The 18,676-nt window shown below is 39.5% G+C and overlaps 1 protein-coding gene across 6 annotated transcripts in view; it reads left to right on the forward strand.

Moving 5' to 3' along the window:
* The window catches only part of Lin7a (lin-7 homolog A, crumbs cell polarity complex component), a 141,980-nt gene that overhangs the window by 67,901 nt on the left and 55,403 nt on the right, over nucleotides 1–18,676 (forward strand). The window contains exon 1 of one of the 6 annotated variants that reach the window (XM_038314580.1): nucleotides 14,822–14,840. The exons of the other annotated variants lie outside the window; for them this stretch is intronic. The gene's annotated coding sequence lies outside the window, so the exon portion shown is untranslated. Of the gene's footprint in view, nucleotides 1–14,821; nucleotides 14,841–18,676 lie in introns of those variants that run through there. 6 annotated transcript variants of the gene reach the window in all.

The following is an 18,676-nucleotide window of genomic DNA, read 5'->3' on the forward strand; positions in this document are numbered from 1 at the left end:
AGATGTATACTTTACTCAGCCTAGATATATTAGGGAGGAGTATATCCAAAGAAATGTGCTTTACCCTCTGAATAGATTGGGGGGGGGGATAGGTGGAGGGAACTGGGATCGGTAAGTAAAATGAAAAGAAATAGTTTGTTTTCTTTTTAAAAAATAAAAATAAAATAAAAAGGTATACAATCCCAGCTATAGAGGAGGAGCAAGGTCAAGTGAGCAACTATACAACTATAGTTCACAACAACATGTATTCTTAATAAAAAACAGCAAGAAGGTTAAAAAAAAAAAAGTCCCTTTGGGCATGCATATGCAACCACGCAGTGCATGGCATTCGGTGGTGGGGTCCGTGGTGGGGTCTTGGGCTGACTAAGTATTTGCCTGAATACTGACAAGAGCATGGGTGCCTGGTAGACTCTGGGCTGGCTATGTATTTGTGTGAAATGCTGGCAGATGCATCTTGCCAGGAGATAGGGGGTGGGCCAGCAAAATGCCTGAATGCTAACGTATTTATTCTGTTCTTTGCCTTTGGAGAATCTTTAGTTTCTTCAAGAGTCTGATGAAATTATTGACCCCTTTTCCAGAAAAACTAAAGTGTTCAAACATTTTTCTTAAAAATTCAGGGTTTGGGCCAGGCAGTGGTGGCACATGCTTTTAATCCCAGCACTTGGGAGGCAGAGGCAGGTGGATCTCTATGCGTTCAAGGCCAGCCTGGTCTACAAGAGCTTCCAGGACAGGCTCCAAAGCTACAGGGAAACTCTGTCTCCAATAAACAAAAACAAAAAAAATTTCAGGGTTTGGCAATCTGAAACTGATCTATTATCACACCTTGGTATAATAATTTCACAGATTAAAAAAAGAAGAAGTTTGAGAAATTTTAGGCAGTCATCAAACAACAAATCAAAGTTGTCTTTGAAAGTGTCACTGGAATTATGCAAGCAAACAAAAGGTTTAATAACCATAAAAGTCAAAGCAAAGAATAATCCAGCAGCACGCTTACCTTAACATTACCTAGGTGAGTGGCTCATCACCATTATACAGTGTTTTCCCCTCTCCTGTGGCTTGCTTCTAGAAACAAGCCAAGGAGCAATAGCAACATAATCATGGAAGGGTAGGTGACTGACTGAAGTATAACCTGATGACAAGGTACATGTATTTTTTATGCAAAATCCATTGATGATTCTTAGGTGTAGGGGGTCAAACATTTTGTTTTGTTTTCATTTTTCTCTCCTTTTATAATTTTTTAAAAGAAATGTATCCTTCTCTCATATATTACATCCCTACCGCAGTTTTCCCTCCTCTCACCCCTCCCATCTCCCCCACATCCACTCTTCCTCCATCTTCCATAAGAAAAGGGTGGGCCTCCCAGGGATATCAACCAAACATGGCTTATCAAGAAGCAATAAGACTAGGTGTAGACAGAACTGTGGGCTGCGTCCCGCCACCCGGCTAGCTTTACCCGAAATAATTACACAGAAACTGTATTCATTTAAACACTGCCTGGCCCATTAGTTTCAGCCTCTTATTGGCTAATTCTCACATCTTGTTTTAACCCATATTTAGTAATCTGTGTAGCACCATGAGGGGTCGCTTACCATGAGAGATCTTAACCTGTGTTGTCTCAGAGAGGAGAGGCATGGCGACTGACTAACTTCCTTCTTTCCAGCATTCTGTTCTGTTCCATCAACTAGACATCTTGCTGCCTTGTTCTAAGGCTAAAGGAGACCACCCAGTAGGAGGAAAGGGTCCCAAAAGCAGGCAGAAGAGTCAGCCCCACTCCCACTGTTAGAAGGACCACAAGAAGATCAAGTTATGCAACCATAGCATATACCCTGAGGGCTTAGGTCAGACCCATGCAGGCTTCCTGATTTTTTGCTTCAGTCTTTGTGTGGCCCTGTGGCCACCAAGTTAGTTGATTCTGTTTCCCGGTCTCCTTGACATCATTTTGACTGTTCTTTTTTTGAGACAGGTCTCACTGCATAGGCTCAGTTGACCTGGAAGTCACCGTGAAATCAGGCTAGCACCTACCTCTGCCTCACTATTTGGTGCCAGGATGAAAGGGGTATGCTAACCATGTCCAGATCACACATTTTCTTTACAGGAAACCACCGGGTCTCTTTAACCTGATATGTCGGTAGTCATACGGGGAAACGAAGGCAGAGGCGACACCCATAGTTTCCCACAGCATTCCCCAGCTGACTCCTGAGGAGTATAAATCAATAGAGAGCAAAAATGAGCAAGATTCTCACTGATCATCGATTCCTTGTTTGAGAAAATGAATTTAAGTCTTTTCCATTGAAATTTCCCTGACAGTGTTCAGTTCCCTTATTTATAAGAAAGGGTTTACTTCCAGGGCAAGAGAATGTCTAAGCAACAACCATGACTCACTGAGAGAACAGGAATGCTGGTGATTAAGTGACAAATTTTCTTCAACAAGGTAGAAAATCTTCCCTCCCACAACTATAATAAAGATTGGTCATTTAGTTACCAATTAAAATTAAAAGAAAAAATAGCCCAGAGAAAGGAAGACTGGAAGAAATCCAAGTGATGTAGAAAGTTATGGACAGTTGACTTGTCAAAAATAAATATTTAAAATGATTGAGAATAGTCTTATGAGAGGACCATAATTTATTAATTACTGTGGTTGAAAGTTGTAATTATGTGTGATTCAAATCATTGTGCTGACATTTCATACAAAACACCTTGTCAAGCAAAGGCAATTATTTAAACAGTAATTAAGAGGAAGAGGCCTATTTACAGTGTTCATTTACCTTAAGTAATTTGGGTACATTATGATAGCCATTAGAGGCATTTTTCAAGATCTGCATGACATTAGGACATCAAGTAATAAAGCTACCGAATCATACTTGATTTTTAAATTTTTATTTAAGGAAAGACAAACTTGGATAATAAAGAGTCACCTTAATAAATTAACTCTAAAGCTGGGCAGTGGTAGTGCACACCATTAATCCCAGCACTTGGGAGGCAAAGACAGGCAAATTTCTATGAGTTTGAGAGTTTGACGCCAGCCTGGTCGATAGAGCAAGTTCCAGGAGAGGCTCCAAAAAGCTACAGAAAACCCTTGTCTTGAAAAAAATTATATACATATATCATTATGCCATTGTGAATATGTGTGTGTGTGTGTGTGTGTGTGTGTGTGTGTGTGTGTGTGTTTGTGATGAAAATGTGTAGATTATGGCTTTGTAATACTCCAAGTACTGGGTTAAATGGCAAAAGCTAAACTGTTTACAATCAGATCATATAACGATGCAAGTGAATTGTTCTGAGCTTGAACTGCAATATAATAAGTATAGGCCTCTATAATAAAGTTATAGCTTTAAAGTCAATTTCAGAACATTTATCCTAGCTTTACGTTCATTAGATAATCATAGTGAACAGTGAAAACATAATCTCTGTGTAAATTACTTTGCCTCTATTATAGAAACCATTACCATTTTATGAAGGAATTAGAACCCATTTTCCCTTTACTCATCATTTTCCCTTTATTCAATGATGAAAATGTTTATACTGCATTATCAGATTATAGAAACGTTTGATTATGCAAAATCATTAGTTTTAAAAGTTATTTTATAATGCATGTTTCCTTAAACATGAGTCTATAAGCAAAATATTAATAATTCAACTATATATAGAACTGGATAAATTGATTATTAGTTTCCTTTCTATTTAGAAAAACATTTATTGAATTCTATGTCATTGTGCTTGGTATCAATGTTCATACTGATAACTAGAGAAAGAGAAAAACTTAGGTTCTTGATTGCAATAACTAACTTAAATATACAAAATTGTTTATTTGGATTTGAAGTTTGTACTCACTCATAAGTGGATATTAGATGTAAAGCAAAGGATAACCAACCTATTGTCTGCGATACGAGAGAAGCTAGGTAACAAGGAGAATTCTGAGAGACATACAAGGATCCCCTCGGGAAGGGGAAATGGACAAGAAGTCCTGAGAAAATTTGAGAACACTGGAAGTGGCAGGGAGGGGTACAGGAAGGGCAGAAGGAGAGGGTAGAGGAGAAAGGAAAGGCAGAAGAGAACATGGGGTATGGATTGGCCAAGATGGGGGAAAACAGACAGGGAGAACAAGAAAAGAGATATCTTGATAAGGGAGACATTATGGGGCTAACAAGAAATCTGACGCTAGGGAAATTCCCAGGTATCCTCAAGGATGACCCCAGCTAAGAGCCTAAGCAATAGTGGAAAGGGTACCTGAATTGGCCTTCCCCTGTAATCAGATTGATGACTACCTAGCCATCGTAGAAACTTCACCCAGTAACTGATGGAAGCAGATGCAGAGATTCACAGCTAGCAATCTGCCAAGCTCCCAGAGTCCAGTCAAACAGAGGGAGGAGTGACAATATGAGCAAAGGGGTCACGACCATGATAGAGCTCTCCACAAAAGCAGTTGACCTGAGCTAGTGGGAGCTTACTGACTCTGTACTGACAGTGGGAGAACCTACATAGGACCAAACTAGGCCCTCTGAATGTGGGTGACAGTTGTGTGACTGGGGCACTCTGTGGGACCACTGGCAATGGGACCAGTATTTATCCCTAGTGCTTAAACTAGCTTTTGGGAGACCATTCTCTGGAGGGATACCTTTCTCAGCCTAGAAACCAAAGGGAGGGCCTTGGTCCTGCCTCAAAGTGATATGACCGACTTTGTTGATTTTCTATGGGAAACCTTACACTCTCTGAGGAGTGGATGGGGGTTAGAGTGGGTGAAAGGTGTGGGGAGGGAGACGGAACTGGGATTGGTATGTAGAATTTTAAAAGAAAGTTTTAAAAAATAAATTAAAAATAAAGCAACTGAATAATAATCTTATTTCAGTTTGATAATAGAGAAAGAATCTTTTGGAGATACTATTTCAGACACTGCCTTTCAAAAAAAACACTTTTAATTTAATGTCACAGGTCATTGAGAAAATAAAATATGTACACCAATTCCAAGAGACAGTTCCTGTTCCCTTCTCTTCTCCATTGACCCCTCTTTGCCTTTTCATATATATATGAAAAGGCATATATATATATATATATATATATATATATATATATGAAAAGGCAAATATATATATATATATATGAAAAGGAAAATATATATATATATGAAAAGGCAAATATATATATGTATATATGATAAAAAAGGACTGACAAACTTGATTTACCTTCTCTCCTTTCACTTCCTCTGTCCTCCGGAATGGCTGGAAGAGCACAGCAGAAGCAGTATGAGATGCTCACACAGCCCCTCAGTTCTTTTTTGCTTATTGATATTTATTGAGCTCTACATTTTCCCTGCTCCCCTCCCTGCCTCTCCAATCCCCCATTCAATCCTTCCCCAAGGTCTCCATGCTCCCAATTTACTCAGGAGATCTTGTCTTTTTCTACTTTTTACTTCCCATGTAGATTAGATCTATGTAAGTCTCTCTTAGTGTCCACAACTTAAGGAAATATTCAACATCCTTAGTCATCAGAGAAATGCAAATCCAAACAACTCTGAGATTCCATCTTACACCTGTAAGAATGGCCAAGATCAAAAACACTGATGACAACTTCTGCTGGAGAGGTTGTGGGGGAAAGGGAACACTTCTGCATTGCTGGTGGGAGTGCAAGCTGGCACAACCCTTTTGGATGTCAGTGTGGTGATTTCTCAGAAAATTAGGAAACAACCTTTCTCAAGACCCAGTAATACCACTTTTAGGTATATATCCAAAGGATGCTCAATTGTGCCACAAGGACATGTGCTCTCCTATGTTCATAGCAGCTTTGTTTGTCATAGCCAGAACCTGGAAACAACCTAAATGCCCCTAGACTGAAGAATGGATGAGGAAAATATGGTACATTTACACAATCGATTCCTACACAGCAGAAAAAAATAATGACAGGTTAAATTTTGCAGAAAAATAGATGGAGCTAGAAAACATTATTTTTAGTGAGGTAACCTAGACACAGAAAGACAATTATCACATGTACTCACTCATAGGTGGTTTTTAAGCATAAAGCAACGAAAGCCAGCCTACAAACCACAAGCCCCTCAGTTCTTACTAGGACCTAGGATTCCTTATATTTGCCTGTGACACAGAATCCTTCTAAATGCAAATTGATAGCTTTATGGATATTTGACCATTCCATTTCTTTGGAAAAGTTCTTTACATTTATGATAGAATTTCAGGTTTTTATAGTTTGGAAGAGGAGTAGTGAATCTGTTTGATTTCAGGGAATTCCTGAAACTATTTTGAGTTGCTTACCTTCCTGTTTAAGGACCCTCCCTGCAGGATGGGATATTTCAATCTTAGAGGAAACTGTTACATAATGTATGGTTCTTAACTGTTTTGAAAATTAAAACTATAGCTATTTGGGCTGGAGAGATGGCTCAGCAATAAAAAGCACTGGTGCTTTTCCAGATGACCTGATTCCAATTCTCAGCACCCATGTCATGGCTGACAGCCATCTGTATGTAACTCTAGTACCAGACGATCAATGGGTACCACCATACATATGATGCACAAACACACATATATGCAAAATACCCATAAACATAAAATTAAATTATTAAAAGGAGGTATATTCTTCAAAAAATATTTTTTTTATTTTAAGAACTCCTAAAATATAACTGTAAAAAACTTCATCACCATGGTTTTCTTTCTAAGCCTTGGAGGATCTTTGCCAAGTTTTTAGTGCCAGATGAGATGAGGTACCATGGATTCTACCTGCAGATGAGTCCACCCCAACCAACTAAGTAAACCAACTTAACATCTGAAACTGTTTGGAAAAACAGAACACACTGAGGTGTCTTTAGAACTCCCTCCACTGAAAAACTCTCTAAGTGAGACTGAAATTATCTTGATTGTGGGAGCAGAAAATGTGAGTTAAACTATCAAAGTGTCTTCCCATAGGCCTTAATATGAGCTGAATAAGACCAGCCATGTGCCCCATGAACTATATTCCTTTAAAACATTAAGTTCACATGTTTCTAGGATTAATTAGTTATATGAAACATGCTTAATAAAAGTCACGGTCAGAAACTGGGGTTCAATCTGAAGATCTGAAAAGTGAAAGAGACAGCCTCTGGCTCTTACCTCGACTTTAGACCAAAATGGTAATCCTGTCTCTAGAATCTTAAAATGAGACTGTGTTAAAAGCTGTTTCCTTCTGTTTTATAATCCTCTCTCGGGCCAAGATTAAAGGCATGGACCACCATCATTAAAGTCATGCACTGCTCAGTTTCTATGGGAACTAGTGTGGCTACTGAGATTAAAGGTGTGTGTCATTGTGGCTACTGAGATTAAAGGTGTGTGTTACCATAATCTAGTCTGTAAGGCTGACCAGTGGGACTGTGTTACTCTCAGATCTTCAGGCAGTCTTTATTTATTAAAATTAAATTGAAATTCCACTACAGTTATATGCCTTCTTTTTCTTCTCTATACCTAAGTGAATACCTGGCCACTTTTACTTTATCTTCTGCTTCACACTCTAGCTTCTCACCACCAATTCTGACATTGTTTTGAGTGGGTAGCTTATTTATATTCCTTAAGTGTCAAGTACAGGGCATTTTGAGATGTAGTATATCTAGTTCTTGACATTAAATACTAGTCTCTGTGCTAAAATTTCCCCCAAGGATGGCCCAGAATCAGAATGTAAGTTTCTAGGAAACTCGCTCTGAGGAAAATCCTGCCCTCCAGTGACCATATCCAAAGGTTACGTCTTCTCAGTTGGTTAATTAAAGCTAAGAAATGATCTCCGATGAACAGCTGGGCCAACCGAATCTCTGATCTCGCAGGTCAGAGACTGTTGAATGAGATAGACACGAGTCATTCTCTGATTAGTAGATTAATTCATTCCTGAGAACTTCTTCTGAGAACATATCAAAAGACAAGTAACACACTTACATGAGGAATGTGGAAGCCCCTGTCGTTTCTTTCATCCCTTACCAGCAGGAAAACTGTCTCTTCATCCTTGCATATGCAAATGCTGACATGTTAGAAGACCTTGGTAATGATTACCTCCGTACTAGGTAGGTGGTCTCTGATAATTACTGCTATACTCTTGTGGGTGGCGACTGAGAAGCATTATCAAAGGAAAGAAATGCTACAAAAAAAAAAAAATGAGTCACGTTATCTATTAGTTTGACACAAGAAGCTAAAATCACCTGTTTCTAATGTTCAGTTTGTTCAGCTATCAGCGTACACTTAAGGGATAGATAGCATAGGGACTGAAAACTCTAAATATTCTCCAGTGAAATTTGAAATGCTCTCCTATTAAATTGGTGCCATAAAACACGTCTCGGATGTTTTTCTTACGTGTTTGTAGGTATGAAAGTATACCTTCATAGCTGGCAAATATAACACAGTGTGAATGAAAAGGAGTTGATATTTTGCAATGGCAAGTCTTTACACAACACAGGGCAGGGCAAACAGAAATCAAAGTTGAGAGTAAAATCTCGGCACTCACGTAAGCATGGTTTCGGGTAAATGGTAAAAGTTTCCCAGCAACGTTACTCTGAGCCTTGGTATCTTGATTTCTCTTTAATATAGAACAGGTGTCTATAGAAAAAGAGGAGTAGAAGAAAATCAACAGGATATTTCCATGAGAGGGTGTCTATCCAAGCATGTATCAGGCTATGGAATTGAGTGTGGGAAACATGAACGGGACTAACAGCGCCAGCTTTCTGGCGAGTGGAACCCTGCCTGAATCTTTTCTGCAACTGGCTGGAACATGATTGCCTTCAGGTGCCTCTTATAAACCGCCTCAGTATGCCTCAGCAAACAAGGAGGGTCGCTCTTCCTCACATAATCGGAGGCAGCCACCTTGGTCTCTTTCTCCTTGTTAAGCATTAGGCCAGAGGGAGACAAGCAGTCCTGACTCAAACAGCAGGATGTAAATGGAAGTTCAAGGGCAGGGATCTGGCGTCCAGAGGCGGGTTTTAAGACGACGGCTTAGGACAATTACAAAACCAAGTCTGTAAGTAAAGCAAGCACTCCCAGGCTTCCTCTGGACTAAACACCTGGGACCTTGCTGAACAGTTAGTTGAAAGCTCTAAAGTAATAACACAGATTTGCTTTATACAGAACTTTCTTGCTATTATTGGCATTGCTTAGTGTTTGGTCCACTGGTTCTTACCTTCTCACATGCGAACACCACCTGAAAAGCTTTTAGATAATCTTGGCCTTGCTCTCACCCCACTTCAGTTTGGTCAGCATTTGGAATCAGAGGGCCTCCGGGCTATTTTAGGGGTCTCCAAGTGATTTGATTATGCAGCCATATTTGGGGAACATGTGCCTTGGATCATCCTGAATTAAACCTTTCATTTCTGTCTAAGTTCTCCTGAACCCAAACAGAAAACTTTAAATTAAAACACATGGAAAGGAGAAGACTGTATTCGTGTGAATAGCGACACTGGATACAAGAAAGGAACTGTTAAGAAGAGCCACATTGAAGAAGCAAGAAGCCACTTACAGTTTTTTTCGAAAGGGTCTCTTAGTTACTTAGCAGTCGACCTGAATAATATTCAAATGTAATCAAGGACCCGTGACTCTTGATAGACGATCCTCACTGATTACTTCCTTTTATAAAACCTTATGTCTATCAAATAACCTTTAATTTATGTAAAATAATTAAAAGCGAGAGACTCCTATCTTTATTAATGTTGGTCTTTGAAGAATATGTTTATTGAATAGAAACAGTTACTGGTTTCTATTATTTACAGTTTCAAAAAGGAAGAGGTCCTTGTCATTTGTGACTAATTCCCCCAACACAGATAGACATACACACATTTTCTTTCATCACTGATATACTCTATGTTAAGGTCCATTTAACATTTTATCTCCTTACTAAGTCCACAAATTCCTGTTTAAGAAACCATCTCTGAAATGGCCCACTGTGGCTTACATCCCAACTGGAAGGATACAGGCAAAACTACTCCCACACTTCAGTATGACTACTGGCAGCAATTCTGAGACCCAGCCAACTTAAAGAAGAAACACTTTGAACTCCCTGGAAGGAATTTCTCAACCTTCTCTCAAATAAATATCACACGATGTCACTTCTTAACTTTTTATTCCAGACCCAGCTGCCTGTTCAGCCTCACACACACAAGACACAAGCAGGTATTAGATCCAACATCTTGCTGAGAGTTTGGGAGGGAGAACATGAGCAAGGAAGTCACTGAGATGGGGCGGGGGCTGATCTAATGGGAGCTCACCAAGGCCAGCTGGATTGGGACTGAAAAAGTATGGGATAAAACCAGACTCCCTGAGCATGGCAGACAATGAGGGCTGCTGAGAAGCCAAGGACAATGGCACTGGGTTTTGATCTTACTGCATGTACTGGCTTTTGGTGCGGGGGGGTAGGGGGGGGTCTAGCCTGTTTGGATGCTCACCTTCCTAGACCTGGATGGAGGGGGGAGGACCTTGGACTTCCCACAGGGCAGGGAATGCTTACTGCTTTTGGGACTGGAGAGGGAGGGGGAGGGGAGTGAGGGGAGAAGGAGGGATATGGGAGGCGGGAGGAGGTGGAAATTTTTAATAAAAAAATAATAAAATATGCACAATGAGTTGATACGTGTAGTACCCTAATGACCCTATCACATGACTTTCAGTGATGAGATACAAACCAGGTATCTGTTTACCCCCGACAAGGTACCAACCTAGGAGGTGGTTGTACCCATCGCGTTCAGTGACCTTTGGGGATTCTTACAGGATCATGGCTGAGAAAACTTACTTATAGGGGGTCTAAATAATGCAGAGGCAGTGGCATCAGTGAAAAGTTCACTTCCACGCAGACAGTAAGTCATGAAAGCCTCATGAAAACTACATGTCTAGAACTCCCTGCCCAACCTGCAGGCAGCTCCCCCAGATACTCTTCTCTTCCTCAATAATCTAGTGCTTTTATAACATTGGAGAGGGACTTGATCAATCTTATAACTTTCTAAGATTTCTAAACTGTGCAACTTTCTTAAGCTTTTGGGATTTTCTTCAGAAGAGAATGTTTCAATTTGCAGGAACCATCTACACAGCTCACATGCTAGCTGTATTTGTGATCACGTAATCTAATTAGATCTAATTAGGCATCCTACTCAAATTTGACAACTGCCAGACCAAAACCTCTGGTTCTAAGGCTTTCTTGATAGTGCTCTTGTGTTATTGATACCATCCCTTTTCTCCATTGCTCAACTATGAGACCCTTCCTTTCTCTGCCAGTAATAATAATAATATAGAAATGAAATCTACAGGAGAAAAGTAAGCACACATTCCCAGTCTTGTCACACAGCAGGGCAGACCGCTGGGTTTAAAAATACAGATGTTAAGCAGGGCGGTGGTGGCGCACGCCTTTAATCCCAGCACTCGGGAGGCAGAGGCAGGCGGATCTCTGTGAGTTCGAGGCCAGCCTGGTCTACAAGAGCTAGTTCCAGGCCAGGCTCTAAAAAAGCTGCAGAGAAACCCTGTCTCGAAAAACCAAAAAAAAAAAAAAAAATACAGATGTTAGGTTTCACATTTCTCAGCTACATCAACATAGAATTTCTTTAATTTTATAATGTGCAAATTGACTGATAGATAATAAAAGTGATTAAATGATATTATACATCTGAACACAAGGTTTTAAAATGTACATCCAGATGGGTAGTGAGAACACGGAAAGGGAATTGTAGACTGGGAAACAGATGTATAATCCAAAGATTGTTTTCCCTTACCATTGAGTTATGCTAACAATTATCTTAGATAGAAATGACTGGACAGTGTGACAGGAATCACCAGTGCCTGAAAGAGACCAAGTGTCCATCGCAAATTGGCAACACTCATCCAATGGCAAGAGGTGACTATTGAAACACTTCAACCCCATTAAAACTTTCTGAGCACATCTGCCCTCTACCTTTTCCCAACTAACTCCATTTTTAAAAATATGATCTAATCTGAAAGATATGAAAATACAAAGGCAGATTCTAGTCATCCCCAAAGGCAGGTTAATAATGCATTCAGATTCAAATCATTATTCGCATTGATAAAACTGACCTACTTTTCATCTTTCGGGAGAAAACGTCCTATGGAATATTTTTTTCATATAAAAATGTGGCTTTCTCGTGCCTTTCTTCTTTCATACTATAATTAAAGCTGGCATATCACTTCAAAATGTTAAATGAAATTTGGTTCATTTTCAGGCCTGGCTTTTTTAATGAGTTAGCATCTCCACTGACTGAGACAAGCACGCTCACTGCATTGCATGCCAGGGAATCTTTCTGACAGTTGTGATCATGATGCAGATGTTTTGCTTCGTGGGGATTTTCCAACAATGTCCCTAATGAAAATGCATGCCTACTTCCTGGCAAATAAAAGAAAAGATTTTTCCAAACAAGAATTCCAAATGCCTTCACCCTATCATTGCAAATGTAAACAACCATTGTTTTCTCCACTTCAGTTTTGCTGAGTTCTGTTGCATCAATAAAGGGATTTACTTCTTTTGTGTTACCCTTTTCCCCTCTCTAGCTGTGATATGGAAGCGGGTTTAACAAAATCTTATGCAGGTCCAGAATGGAGTGGCGGTAACCATAGGTGTAATTGTGCTCAAGTCTTACCAGTTGACTACTAAAAGTGATATACCACTTCATCTCGATCCTCATACCTTCTGCTCCATTTTCAACACAGAAGTAAACAGAGGTGTGACAGTACTCTTGGAGCTATGTGTAGAAATGCTTTTAGTGATTTTAAAAAAGTAGATAGAAACAATAAAAGGAGAGCTGAGTAAATAGTGCATGAACAAATATTTTTAAAAAGCAAAAAAAAAGTGCAAAATTCTGCGAAGGTTTTGTGAAATGAAAATTCTGGATATGTTTTATGGGGGACAATTTAAAAGCACACTCCACATCCTCCATCTCTCTTTTTTTTTTTTTTTTTTTTTGGTTTTTCGAGACAGGGTTTCCCCGTAGTTTCTAGAGCCTGTCCTGGAACTAGCTCTTGTAGACCTCTCGAACTCACAGAGATCCGCCTGCCTCTGCCTCCCGAGTGCTGGGATTAAAGGCGTGCGCCACCACCGCCCGGCTCTCCATCTCTTAAAGACGTTCCACCTAAATGATGCCTAGGCCTTCAATACAGGAGCTGTATTGTAGATGTGTCCATTGGAACTGGACTCCATTACTCTGTATTTAGATTGCCGGTGGTTTCAAATATTGCAAGAGACATTTCCCAGATGAGAGATGAGTACTGCAATTACCTGTGGGTATGAGGACAGCATTTGGAATGTAGTTAGGGATTACACTAGTTTAGTCCTCTCTCTCCCCAGAAGTCCCGCCTATCCCTTCCTACCTAGCTATTGGCTGTTCAGCTCTTTATTAAACCAATCAGAAAGTACATACATATGTAAGGTAAAACAGCAACACATTTTCACACAGTGTGATCAAATGTCCTGCAACGACGTATTGCTTCACCCACTGTATCATTAACAAAAGTTTATTTGGTCATAGTAAACACAGTTATAACCTCAGTCATTGGATAACTTCCTTGGAAAAGGAACAGATGTGGAGATGACGCAGTCAGTAGAGTGTTTGTCTTCCAAGATATGAGTTTATTCCTGAACACCACAGAATAAGACTATGTGTGATGGGACAGAGTTATAATCCTAGAACTGGGGAGATAGAGACAGATGGAGACTTGCGGATAACTGGAGCTGGCTGAGAAGGCACCCTGGCACAGGTGAAAAGTTCCAGGTCAAGGGAAGGCCCTTTCTCCAAAAACAAGATGATCATTTCTTGGAGACTAATACCATAGGCTGTCCTCTGACCTCCACATAACACACACACAGAAAAAAAAAGAATGGAGGAAGAAAGAAAGGGGGAAAGACTGGAGGGGGGGGCAGAAGGAAAGAAAGAAAAAAGGAAGAAAGGAAGGAAGGGAGCGAGAGAGAGGGAGGGAGGAAAGACCAAATCTTTCATTCATTTATGTTAAGATTCTATTTTAAGAGCATGCTATTATCATCCAAACAGCCTTCATTGTACCTAATATCATCAGTGATAAAGTTTCAATATATGAATTTTAGAATGGGTCATAAACATTAGACCATAGCAGTCAGTAAATAAAACAGTGGCTTTTCATCTTTCAATTATCTGTTCATATACGCATGATGGCACATTTATAAAATAAATATGATACCACTTTTAAGTTAATGTGAAGAGTATCAAATTTATGGCACACTTTTTCTGTATTTAAAATATATGACTATAGCCGAGTGGTGGTGGCGCACACCTTTAATCCCAGCACTCGGGAGGCAGAGGCAGAGGCAGGTGGATGTCTGAATTCGAGGCCAGCCTGGTCTACAAGAGCTAGTTCTAGGACAGGTTCTAGATACTACAGGGAAACCCTCTCTCGAAAAACATATATATATATATATATATATATATATATATATACATATGAATGTATATATGACTATACTATCTAGATTAAAATCAGAAGAAACTCTTGCATACATATCTCAGAGACCTATCACATAACTCTCTGCTATGGGCACCGTCAAGCTGTATCTGATTTCTAACCAAAAGAACTGCTTATCTAGGCTTGATATCCTAGTCCTTTGGAGATAACTTGTCACCTAACTGGTAGACAAACCATGCCAGGTTGTAAGCAGAGCTCCTCTGTGTACCACCCTTTGTAACTGAGGAACAGGGGTCCTAAGAAATATTGAGCTGTCCAATTGATGCAAAAAAATAGCACAGCAGGACAGGGGGCTCCAAGGATATATCTCCTTCTCACTGCAGATCAACCAGAGTTAAGCCTTCCAGCAGGAAATTTACATTACACAAGACCTTCACTTAAAGCCCAGTGACCCAGCTGGCAGTTCTGGTAAGTAGGTGTCCAGGCAAAAGCCATCTCTCCCACTTGTCTAGGTTTTTCTGGGTGACCTTATCATCATCATCATCATCATCATCATCATCATCATCATCATCATCATCATCAAATATGGGGATGACTTCTGTCACTCTTTTGATAGACATTTCTAGATGTAAAGAACAGCTTCTCTCACTTGTGTGCCATCACGGGTGCCAGGAAAGTCACTTCAAGAAGAACATCTAGCTGGACAGGAGGACAGAAATTTCCAAATTTCTTCCACTTCATCAAGAGCAAGAATAAGGAACCAATGTGATTATATAAGAGCACAATTCAGATCCTCGTCTGTTCTATGAAGTGGACCACAGCTATTCTAAATTGTTCTCTGAACCATACAGAACACAGTTCAAGAAACACAAACCTTAGAAGCCAGAAATAATATGAGAAACCAGACACAGAAATTATTTTTAGACTTTTGAGATCTGGAATGTGTTTTTGGGCATGGGAAGACTCGGTTCTTTCAAGGTTGGCTGATGAAGAAAATGAAGTTCCACAGCAACTCAGTACAGACCTAACAGACTTTTCTATCTGAATTGCCATACTCAGAAGTATAATGACAACTCATTTGTATTTTAATAAATAAAGATTTTCTGAAGACAAGAACACAAAACAGCCACACTAGTCAGCAGGCCAGGCAGTGGTGGCACACACCTTTACTCCCAGTAGCCACACTAGTTAGCCTTAGAGGCAGGCGGTGGTGATGCGCACCTTTATCCCAAAACTAAAAAGGAATAGAATGTGGGTTGAAACAGGAACTCACTCTCTTTTCCCTCTGAAGATTTCATAGAAATAAGAGCTCTCTAGTGGCTTGGATACTTTGCTTTTCTGATCTTCAGTTTGAACCCCAATATCTGCCTCTAGGTTTTTACTGTTCATGCTACACAGAGATCTATTGAAGAAGGTGGCAGAGGCGACTTTACAGTCATCTGTTGGAACTGTAATCTCTGATGAGTGTCAAGAAGACTCAGCATAGGGCGAATCTTCACAGTATCAGCTTTCTAGCCATCCCATTTAAGGAAGAAAGGGTGTTAGCTTCTTCCACAACATCCACACTGCAGAAATCGTTCCCAAACTTCAAGATGTGGCTCTGAACCTCCACCCAGCACATCCTAATCTACCTCTTTCAAAGGACAAAATCGGCATGCCATTTGTGAAGAATAAGCCAATTAGTTCATCCAAATTTAAAGATATTTATAGCTTATTCAGCTGTTCTAGTTTCTGAAGGAATCAGTCCCTGCCAACATTGCTGGGAATGGACCATTCACAAACCCAAATGTACCCAAAGGATTTGTAAAACCTCTTTCAGGACTGGAAAGCAAATCCCATCAGAACAAAATAGTCACCAGACAATCAGCTGCACGGTGGTGATTGTGTTGTTTAAGATGCTGTCCCAGCAATTATTTTGCTAAAGAAAAAGCCCTGGGATTCGTATGAACTCTGGACTATGAATTGGAGAGATTTTGCCTTACAATTTGAATAACATTGCTTGCATTCATTCTTTCAATGCTAAATTTTCTAGAAGAGTCTTATTTCTAATATTGGACGTAATAACAAGTGATACTTTAAATTGTTAAGTGAAATAGAGACGGAGTAAATACCAAAAGCTATTGCTGGTTGTTCTTTCTGGGGGAGCTACAGAGTTTTTCAATTTCTTGGTTGTATAGTTCTATGTTTTGCAGTTTCTGTAATGCGGGTAAACTATTTTTCCTTTAAAAATCACTTTTTAAGAGATTTTTCGTTGTCTCTTCTTTTGGAATACAATTGAGCTGAAAGCAAGTATATGTAAGTTATCTCAATTTAAAAAATACTTTGCTTGTTTCAGTAGGTTCAATATAGGAGGGAGGCTAGGCTTATATAAAAGAAAGTAGGTGTTGAATTTGACTCAATTTCTCGCTGTTTCTCTGAGAGGATCACATAGACACAGAGGTTTCTAAGACCATTAAACAGAAAACTCACTGTATTTTATTACCTCTGAGTGCCATACCTACATAGTTAGTTGCCTGCTAAAACATCTCTCTATTTTTTTTTTTTTTTGGTTTTTCGAGACAGGGTTTCCCTGTAGTTTCTAGAGCCTGTCCTGAAACTAGCTCTTGTAGACCAGGCTGGCCTCAAACTCAGAGACCCGCCTGCCTCTGCCTCCCTAGTGCTGGGATTAAAGGCGTGCACCACCACCGTCTGGCTAATACATCTCTTAAAGATCAGAAATCAGATGACATTGTCCAGGTTAACATTGTTATCCCACATCCTTCACTATTACCCTGCTGGTCCTCTCTTCACTTTCCCTTCTCTCATAACCAAATTCTACTGTCACTGCATGACCAACACCTCCCAACCGACTAGACTCTCCTTCTTAATTTAATGCATTTGTTATGGAGTATTAACTATGAAATATATAGACATCAAATATTATATATGGCATAACATGAACTAGAAATTTATTTATCACTTGTCTAGCATTCCAATTTAATTGGATATTCAGAAAAATTGCCACATCCAACAGCCTTATCAGCAATAATTTCAATTTCAATCAACTGAATCGTCAAGCGAGTTCAAAATAACTGAATTTTTTCCTTGGTCTTCATTTGAGTAGCTGATATGGCTCTGGTAACAACGGCATTAGATACCTAATGGGTCGAAAATGGTTGACTTATTTTCTTGGCAAAGCCATATTTTAAGTGGAACATATTTTACAAACCTTACAAACTTTTTCTGGCAAATTTCAAAACTGCTGAACCAACATCTTAGTGCCTTGGCATCTCGGTGAGATTTTGAGTCCTCTAATCTGACGGAAATTTTTAATGAAAACCAACCAACCAACCCACCAACAATCTTAAGCAAAAGCACTTTTTTAATCTCTCTCAAAATAAGCAAGTGGAGATAATCCACTCACTTTGAATACTGCAACACTAATTGAAAATGACATGTTCCCAAAATTTTGCTCAGGCATTTCCTGTCACAGGAGAGTCTGGCTGTGTGACAAGGACAGGCCAGGAATATCTGCCTCGAGGGAATATTCTATTTGAACTACAAGGAAAGATATTTCTGCCTGGTGGCTTGGCCACCTGCCACATGGACCCTGTGGAAACTCGCTGTTATTTGTGCTCTCTACTTCTTCCTTGAAGTTATTAACTTAGTCATACGAATTAATGTGTGTCACCTCAGGAAAGTGATATGTTTTAACTACCCACCGGAATTATAAGCCAATTATAAAAATAAGCAGTGAAGTAAAGGTTAATGGCATGGTTTCTTTAAAATTAGAGTCATTCTTCAGTTTTATAGTTCCACAACTAATTATTTTGCTTTTATATAACAGAATAATTAGTTGTGAAGCCATAAAACCGAACAAGGTATTTTCTGTTCCCTTTGGAAAATTAAGTATATTGCCTAGTCATTTTAATTCACTTAAAACAAGTGTTATAAATAATGTCCAGAAATCCCCAAATTGGCAGCGATTTTAAGGAATGTGTTATGTAACTTACCTGCAGTTATGCATGCTTCTGAATTTTCACACTAAAAGCAAAGGGAAAGCCATTTGCTGCCAGGCTAGAGGGGACATTTAATCTTCTTTTTCTCCAGTACCATCCCAAAGAAATCTTGTATCACCTCCATGTCACTGAGGTGGTAGAACGCCAGAGAAGTTTCTTAATGTACTTTTCTCGATAAACTTTATCTCTAAACAGTAATTCAGAAAAGAGCCGTCATTTTTTCTGTAAATTGAGTAGACAAATGATCATATGTTTAAGAGCATCATTTCGTGCTCCACATTTTCCTAATCTCCATCTGTATCTCAG

This window comes from Arvicola amphibius, chromosome 17, assembly GCF_903992535.2.
Source record: "Arvicola amphibius chromosome 17, mArvAmp1.2, whole genome shotgun sequence".
NCBI lineage: Eukaryota > Metazoa > Chordata > Mammalia > Rodentia > Cricetidae > Arvicola > Arvicola amphibius.